The following is a 9,267-nucleotide window of genomic DNA, read 5'->3' on the forward strand; positions in this document are numbered from 1 at the left end:
AAGTCAGATGCTCTCTGTAAGAGTCAGTCAGGGTAAAGGCAGCAGCAGATTTCTTTTCTGCTCATTTTAACAAAGGCTGGACGGAGCCCATAGAGGAAGGCACTACGCGTCTTGCTGGGTTGGTTTCCCTGCCTTCTCGTAAGCTGTCGCGGAAACTTGCACGAGCAAAGCCTGTGCAAGCTGATGACAGCCACACACGGTTGAAGAGGGAGCAGACGGTGAGAGCAGAGGTGTGCGCTCAGGCTGTGCGCTGGAAGCTAATGCTAATGCTGCAAAATAAAGAGTGGATTTTCTTTTTTGGGTTTAGGTGAGCGCTAAACATGACATGTGCGTGTGTGTGAGTGTCTCGCAGGTTTTTGTCATACACCCCACCCTCCCACCCCAAAAAAACAACCCACACATGCCACGCGTTAAACAGTGGTTTTCCGTTGTACTTAGAAGTGCTTACATAGGTGTGTTGGTTTTTTTCTTTTTTATTTTTTAATGCAGAAACAGCAATACGATAGATTTAATACAGCTAGCAATTAGATGGGTGTAGCTTTAGAGCGTCAGCTGTTTACAAAGCAACTGCACACCTTCTTTAACTCACAGTTTAAACAAGTAAACTTGCAGTGCATCACGCGTGCTTTGTACAGTCACGTTCCACACGGCAGGCCAGATGCTTCACCCTGCCTTGTCCTTGTTCCCCCGACTCCGACGGGACCGCCGAGGCCATCCTGGGGACAGCGCCGCTTTCTAGCAGCTGGGTTGCTTGCCTGGACGCCCCACAGACAAACAATCATTTCCCCACTGAACCTCTTCTCAAATAATTTCCTAGCCCTGCAGGCCCCACGTCCTTTGGTTCATATTTCCTTTTTTCCGGGCTTGATGCACAGGACCGACGATTTCCAGAAATAGAAACAGAGGCTGATTCAGTCCAGGCTCAACATTCTCTGACCTAAACCAAACTGTCTTCGAAGAGATAGCTGTACCGTAGGCACCACCTCGGGAACAGAAGTTGCCCTGTCATAAAAAAAAAAAAAAAGAAGGAAAACAAGGCATTTCAGGCTGAGGAGGCTGAACGGTGTGCTGGGGGCGGTGGGGGGTTGGAAAGAAACAGTTCAGACGATTAGAGCGAGCTTAGCGTTGCAAAGCGTGCCATTATTTTTAATTTGGCAGTCAGAAGACAATAGATTCCGACACTGATTTCCTGTGTGCTGCGGGAGTTCTCTCCTCAGCATTCCTGTGCACCATTTTACTTTTGTGTCCCGTCCGCTTCGCTTTTGCGCTGTAGCTCTCCGGTTCTAGCTACGCTTCCCACCACCCCCATTACTCTTTGACAAGCCCAGCTCTCACTGTGCTTCCCTTCCCTTCCCTTCCCTTCCCGTATGCGCGTGCAGGGAAAAGCCCGCGCGTCTGCCACTACAGGACACGCTCTGGGAGGCAGGAGAGATGACGACGCTCCCTGACAGAGGACACAGCTGAGGGGCGGTCCGCCGGGGCTGGGGAGATGGCAGCACCTTCCCTCAGCTGCCCCATCCGAGCACAGGTGCAGGTGAGCACTGAGGAGAGACAAGCAGGCAGGAGCCGCAGAGCGAGAGAGAAAATAAAATTCACGGGTGGGTGCTACTTGCGTCTCATTTTTAGCGCAAGGGATGAATTCTCAGCACATTCTTGGAGCTGCCCCTTTGGGACTCACGGAGAAGAGGGAGGTTGGCCACGCGGTGCAGCCCAGCTCTGCTTCCCCTAAATGGTTTTACTGTTCAGGTGTTGCCCTAATCTGGCCGGTACCCCTGCAAAGAGTTTGGGATTTCTGCTGCCTCTCCGGGCCAGCCGCAGACCCTGACTTCATCGCAGCGAATGACCCTGCGCTCGTCAGAGCGGTTGCCGAGTCAAATCCCGCTGCCTTCCCTGCAGAACTGGAGACCCTTTTTCAGCCCTTGCCCCCTCTTCTCTCCGCTCGTTGCCCATCCCTTTATCAGTGCCGGCACCGATCCTGCCTCCAGCTCGCCCTGTCTCCACCTGCGAGCGCCCAACAGGAGCTAAATGTCTCCTCAAGGACGCACGGAAGAGACGCGCAGGTAACCCAGCACAGACCCCCTGCAAACATCTTCTTTCCATTTTCTCTCCTCTCCTGACACGAAGAGATGACTTAGGAAAAAGCGTACTGCTCACATTTCACCTGCACTGCTTCTACTTTCACTTTCGCTCTCCTTGGCAGTAATTAATAGCGGTGGCTGGGGGGGCTGGGGCATTCCCCCAAAGCGGCTGCAGTTACATCCGGGCGGTTGTGGCACTCCATTAGCTCTGTAGTTTTTAAATCTAAATCTTCTGGAATTGTTAGTTCTGCTCAGGAATCACCCGTACCTGCAAATTTTCTTAATAGCTACGCTTGACCCCAGCCACTGTTTAACAGCTCACCTTTATTTCTCTTCATTTAAGAACCTAAAGCTTCGTTTACTGCTTGGGTTGGAAGCAGGAGCTGTCGCTGCCTCTGAACTTTCTAACAGCCCTGTTACAATTTCAGTACTACCCGCTCCCAGTTTAGCTTTCCGGGTCGATTTTCATTCTAGATTCGAAAATTTCCTTATTTTGTTTCTGATCAGGAGTCATTAATGCCTGCAGTTGATGTAATAACGGCTGTATTTAGATTGAGCTATTAATGACTCGCAACTCTATTTATGGCATAAAAAAGGACTGCCTTTATTTTTTTTAATTACAGATTAGGAATAATGACTGCCTGGTTTGTTCAGTAATAGGTGTGATTAAATTTAGTCACGACTCCTCCCTAAATAATATGTATTTATTTGCACTCTAACAATTTAACCTTCCCTTTACTGGTCAGGGGCACCGACAAGTGCCCGTGCGTACCTCCGCTCCCCCTGCGCCGGCTCCCCAGGGAACAGCCTCTTACCCTGACCAGAGTCTGCAGCGGCCCGTTGTCGTCCCAGCTCCTCGCCCTCGAGAAAGCGGCCGCCTGAAGCGGCGGCAGCTCCGCTGCTGCCCAGAGGGGACGGAAATGGCACGGGGTAAAGCTCTCCGGGCCGCCTGCGTCCCGCGCGGAGGCGGTGACCTCAGCAGCCTGTACGCTGTTGGGGCCGAGCCAACAACCTGAGGAGGAGTCGCAGGGCGTAGCTGTTTCTGCAACAACCACGCTTTCCCGCCTGGCTGGACAAGAAAGCGGGGCCTGCGGGGGCCTGGAGAGGCAGCATCGCTGCAGGTTGTGCCACGGCTGTTGAGAGGCCAAGGCAACACCTGAAACAGTGAACGGCACAACTAGTGAAAACCCCCAAGGTTCCGGGTTCAGTAAAGACAGGAATTGCAGCAGCACAATAAAATGATCTCACGAGGGGAAAAAAAACAGCAAAGCAAAAACCAAACCCCAAACAGAACACCATACCACTAACCCGTCTCACCGCCCCCTCAGCGCCCAAAACAGCATCCTGGGAGAAAAAAAGCAAAGCAGGCCACAAGGGACCTTTCTAGTACAGATGCCGCCAAAGAGTGCCAAGCTCTGGAATCCTTACCTCAGGCAACGCCTCCGCTTCTCTAAACGCCAGAGCACGCCTGCCCGGGGGGCTGAGACAGCCCCAAAGCTGCGACCGCCCGAGGGAACACGGGAGCACCGACGCCAGAGAAGCCCAGGGCCAGAGCCGGGGCTCTTCCACCCCCGGGCCCCGCCCCCGCCCTTCCCACAGCGCCCCGCGAAAGGGGCGGGCCGAGCCCCCCGGGGGGTGAAGGCCCCGGGAGCCGTACGAGAGCCGCCTGGAGTTCCCGGCACGGGAGGGAGGGGGGAGAGAAAACACCCAAACCGAGCCCCCCGAGCGGAGCAAACACAGGCTCGGGCTGTTGCCGGGGGGCGGGGCCTGTCGCTAAGGGGAGAGAGCCGGCACCGCCCCCCGGGCCGTTGCCGGGGGGTGGGGCCTGTCGCTAAGGGGAGAGAGCCGGCACCGCCCCCCGGGCCGTTGCCGGGGGGTGGGGCCTGTCACTAAGGGGGTGTGTCCAAAGGGACGCTGGCAATGCCCCTGGAGCCATCACCAAGGGCAGGGCCTGTTGCTATGGAGGGTGGGGCCAGGCAGCACCAGCAACACCCCCAGGCTGTCACCAGGGGGTGGGACCTGTTGCTAACTGGGGATGCTGGGGAGCACACGAGCACGGCCCCACCCCACCAGGCCCTCGCCAGGGGGCGGGGCCTGTCGCAAAGGTGGGTGGGGCCAGAGGGGTCAGATATCAGCCCGCGCGTATAGACCAGTGCGTCCCAGTAATGACCAACATGCCACACAGTATGGATCCCAGTACATCCCAGCTCCCTCCCAGCGACGCCCAGTACATCCCAGTTCCCTCCCAGTACATCCCAGTTCCCTACCAGTGCAGCCCAGTACATCCCAGATCCCTCCCAGTCCGTCCCAGTTCGCTCCCAGTCCGTCCCAGTCCGTCCCAGTACATCCCAGTTCCCTCACAGTACATCCCAGTTCCCTCCCAGTTCACACACAGTTCACTCCCAGTTCCATTCCAGTACATCCCAGTACATGCCAGTTGCCTCCCAGTTTCCTCTAAGTACATCCCAGTACTTCAAAGTTCCCTCCCAGTACATCCCAGTTCCCTCTAAGTACATCCCAGTACTTCACATTTCACTCCCACTACATCCCAGTACGTCCCACTTCCCCCTTGGTACATAACACTTCCCTCCCAATACATCCCAGTTCCCTCCCATTACATCCCGATTCCCTCTCAGTACATCCCAGTTCCCTGCCAGTATGTCCCAGTACATCCCAGTTCCCTCAAAGTACAGCCCAGTTCCCTCCCAGTACATCCCAGTACATCCCAGTTCCCTCCCAGTACATACCAGTTCCCTCCCAGTACATCCCAGTACATCCTGGTACATCCCAGTTCCCACCCAGTACATCCTACTACATACCAGTTCCCTCCCAGTTCCATCCCAGTACATCCCAGTTCCCTCCCACTACATCCCAGTACTTCACAGTTCCCTCCCAGTACATCCCAGTTCCCTCTAAGTACATCCCAGTACTTCACAGTTCCCTCCCAGCACATCCCAGTACGTCCCAGTTCCCCTCAGTACATAACACTTCCCTCCCAGTACATAACAGTACATCCCAGTGTCCTCACAGTACGTCCCAGTTCCCTCCCAGTACATCCCAGTTCCCTACCAGTACATCCCAGTTCCCTCCCAGTTCCTTCCCAGTACATAACAGTTACCTCCCAGTACATCCCAGTACATCCCAGTAGATCCTGGTACATGCCAAATCCCTGCCAGTTCCACCCGGTACAACCCAGTACAAGCCTGTACATCCTAGTTCCTCCACAGTACATCCCAGGCATCCCCGCACATTGTAGTGCCTCCCAGTACATCCCAGTTCCCTCCCAGTACATCCCAGTTCCCTACCAGTCCGTCCCAGTTCCCTCCAGTACATCCCAGTACATCCCAGTTCCCTCTCAGTACATCCTATACATACCAGTTCCCTCCCAGTTCACTCCCAGTTCCCTCCCAGTACCTCCCAGTTCCCTCCCAATTCCTTCCCAGTACACAACAGTTACCTCCCAGTACATCCCAGTTCCATCTCAGTACATCCGATTTCCATCCCAGTACATCCCAGTACATCCCAGTTCCCTCCCAGTACGTCCCAGTTCCCTCCCAGTCCGTCCCAGTCCCCTCCAGTACATCCCAGTACATACCAGTTAGCTCCCAGTACATCCTACTACATACCAGTTCCCTCCCAATTCCTTCCCAGTACACAACAGTTACCTCCCAGTACATCCCAGTTCCATCCCAGTACATCCCAGTTCCTTCTAAGTACATCCCAGTACGTCCCAGTTCCCTCCCAGTCCGTCCGAGTTCCCTCCAGTATATCCCAGTACATACCAGTTCCCTCCCAGTACATCCTACTACATACCAGTTCCCTCCCAGTTCCCTCCCAGTACCTCCCAATTCCCTCCCACTTCCTTCCCAGTACACAAGTTACCTCCCAGTACATCCCAGTTCCATCCCAGTACATCCCAGTACTTCACAGTTCCCTCCCAGCACATCCCAGTATGTCCCAGTTCCTCTCAGTACATAACACTTCCCTCCCAGTACATACCAGTACATCCCAGTGTCCTCACAGTACGTCCCAGTTCCCTCCCAGTACGTCCCAGTTCCCTCCCAGTACATCCCAGTTCCCTCCCAGTACATCCCAGTTCCCTCCCAGTTCACTCCCAGTACATAACAGTTTCCTCCCAGTACATCCCAGTACATCCTAATAGATCCTAGGACATTTCAAATCCCTGCCAGTTCCACCCGGTACAACCCAGTACAAGCCTGTACATCCCAGTTCCTCCACGGTACATCCCTGGGCATCCCCGCACATTGTAGTGCCTCCCAGTACATCCCAGGTCCCTCCCAGTACTGGGAGGGATCTGGGATGTACTGGGAGGGAACTGGGATGTACTGGGAGGAAACTGGGATGTACTGGGATGTAATGGGACGGAACTGGGATGTATTGGGAGGCACTGGGAAAGAAGTGGTAGTGAACCGGGAGGGAATTGGGATGTACGGGGATGAACGGGTAGGGAACTGGGATGTACTGGCATGGAACGGCGATGTATTGGGATGTACTGGGAGCGAACTGGGATTTACTGGGATGTACTGGGAGGAAACTGGGATATACTGGGAGGAAACTGGGATATACTGGGAGGCACTGGGAGGGAAGTGGGTGTCAACTGGGACATTCCAGTTTCCTCCCAGTACATCCCAGTTCCCTACCAGTGCAGCCCAGTACATCCCAGATCCTTCCCAGTACATCCCAGATCCCTCCCAGTCTGTCCCAGTACATCCCAGTACATCCCAGTTCCCTCACAGTTCACACACAGTTCACTCCCAGTTCCATTCCAGTACATCCCAGTACATGCCACTTTCCTCCAAGTAAATCCCAGTTCCCTCCCACTACATCCAAGTTCCCTCCCACTTCCCTCTAAGTACATCCCAGTACTTCACAGTTCACTCCCAGTATGTCCCACTACATCCCAGTTCCCTCCCAGTCCATCCCAGTTCCCTCCCAGTAAATCCCAATTCCCAACACTTTCCACCCAGTACATCCCAGTTCCCTCCCAGTACATCCCAGTTCCTTCTAAGTACATCCCAGTACTTCACAGTTCCCTCCCAGTTCACTCCCAGTTCCCTCCCAGTACATCCCAGTTCCCTCTAAGTACATCCCACTACTTCAAAGTTCCCTCCCAGCACATCCCAGTACGTCCCAGTTCCCCTCAGTACATAACACTTCCCTCCCAGTACATACCAGTACATCCCAGTGTCCTCACAGTACGTCCCAGTTCCCTCCCAGTACATCCCAGTTCCCTCCCAGTTCACTCCCAGTACACAACAGTTACCTCCCAGTACATCCCAGTACATCCCAGTAGATCCTGGTACATCCCAAATCTCTGCCAGTTCCACCCGGTACAACCCAGTACAAGCCTGTACATCCTAGTTCCTCCACAGTACATCCCAGGGCATCCCCGCACATTGTAGTGCCTACCAGTACATCCCAGTTCCCTCCCTGTTCACTCCCAGTACATAACAGTTACCTCCCAGTACATCCCAGTACATCCCAGTAGATCCTGGTACATCCCAAATCCCTGCCAGTTCCACCCGGTACAACCCAGTACAAGCCTGTACATCCTAGTTCCTCCACGGTACATCCCAGGGCATCCCCGCACATTGTAGTGCCTCCCAGTACATCCCAGCTCCCTCTCAATACTGGGAGGGACCATGGATGTACTGGGAGGGACCTGGGATGTACTGGGAGGGACCTGGGATGTACTGGGATGTAATGGGACGGAACTGGGATGTATTGGGAGGCACTGGGAAAGAAGTGGTAGCGAACCGGGAGGGAATTGGGATGTACGGGGATGAACTGGTAGGAAACTGGGATGTACTGGCATGGAACGGGGATGTATTGGGATGTACAGGAACGGAACTGGAATGTACTGCGATGTACTGGGATGTACTGGGAGCGAACTGGGATTTACTGGGATGTACTGGGAGGAAACTGGGATATACTGGGAGGAAACTGGGAGGGAAGTGGGTGTCAACTGGGACATTCCAGTTTCCTCCCAGTACATCCGAGTTCCCTACCAGTGCATCCCAGTCCGTCCCAGTTCCCTCCCAGTCCGTCCCAGTACATCCCAGTTCCCTCCCAGTACATCCTACTACATACCAGTTCCCTCCCAGTTCCGTCCCAGTCCACAACAGTTACCTCCCAGTACGTCCCAGTTCCCTCCCAGTACGTCCCAGTACATCCCAGTTCCGTCCCAGTTCCCTACCAGTGCATCCTAGTTCCCTCCCAGTACATCCCAGTTCCCTCCAGTACATCCCAGTTCCCTCCCAGTTCACACACAGTTCACTCCCAGTTCCCTCCCAGTACATCCCAGTACACGCCAGTTCCCGCCCAGTACATCACACTACATCCCAGTTCCCTCCCAGTTCCTGCTAAGTACATCCCAGTACTTCACAATTCCCTCCCAGCACATCCCAGTACGTCCCAGTTCCCCTCAGTACATAACACTTCCCTCCAAGTACATACCAGTACATCCCAGTGTCCTCACAGTATGTCCCAGTTCCCTCCCAGTACATCCCAGTTCCCTCCCAGTCCATCCCAATCCCCTCCCAGTACATCCCAGTTCCCTGCCAGTATGTCCCCGTACATCCCAGTTCCCTCCCAGTACATCCCAGTTCCCTCCCAGTACATCCCAGTTCCCTCCCACTACTTCCCAGTTCACTCCCAGTACATACCAGTTCCCTCCCAGTACATCCCAGTACATCCTGGTACATCCCAGTTCCCACCCAGTACATCCTACTACATACCAGTTCCCTCCCAGTTCCCTCCCAGTACATCCCAGTACTTCACAGTTCCCTCCCAGTACATCCTAGGACGCACCAGTTCCCCTCAGTACATAACACTTCCCTCCCAGTACATAACAGTACATCCCAGTGTCCTCACAGTACGTCCCAGTTCCCTCCCAGTACATCCCAGTTCCCTACCAGTACATCCCAGTTCCCTCCCTGTTCCTTCCCAGTACATCCCAGTACATCCCAGTAGATCCTGGTACATCCAAAATCCCTGCCAGTTCCACCCGGTACAACCCAGTACAAGCCTGTACATCCTAGTTCCTCCACGGTACATCCCAGGGCATCCCCGCACATTGTAGTGCCTCCCAGTACTGGGAGGGAACTGGGATGTACTGGGAGGGAACTGGGATGTACTGGGATGTAATGGGACGGAACTGGGATGTATT

At 54.4% G+C, this 9,267-nt stretch overlaps 1 long non-coding RNA gene across 1 annotated transcript; it reads right to left on the reverse strand.

The window, feature by feature from the left end:
• Positions 1–461: 461 nt before the first annotated feature.
• On the reverse strand, positions 462–3,624 carry LOC142050929 (uncharacterized). Its single transcript, XR_012658211.1, has 3 exons — positions 3,507–3,624; positions 2,894–3,234; positions 462–1,002 (listed from the first exon to the last, which is right to left on the reverse strand). It is a non-coding gene; the product is annotated as an uncharacterized LOC142050929 (long non-coding RNA).
• Positions 3,625–9,267: the final 5,643 nt, after the last annotated feature.

The sequence above is a fragment of the Phalacrocorax aristotelis genome, unplaced genomic scaffold, assembly GCF_949628215.1.
Source record: "Phalacrocorax aristotelis unplaced genomic scaffold, bGulAri2.1 scaffold_57, whole genome shotgun sequence".
Lineage (NCBI taxonomy): Eukaryota > Metazoa > Chordata > Aves > Suliformes > Phalacrocoracidae > Phalacrocorax > Phalacrocorax aristotelis.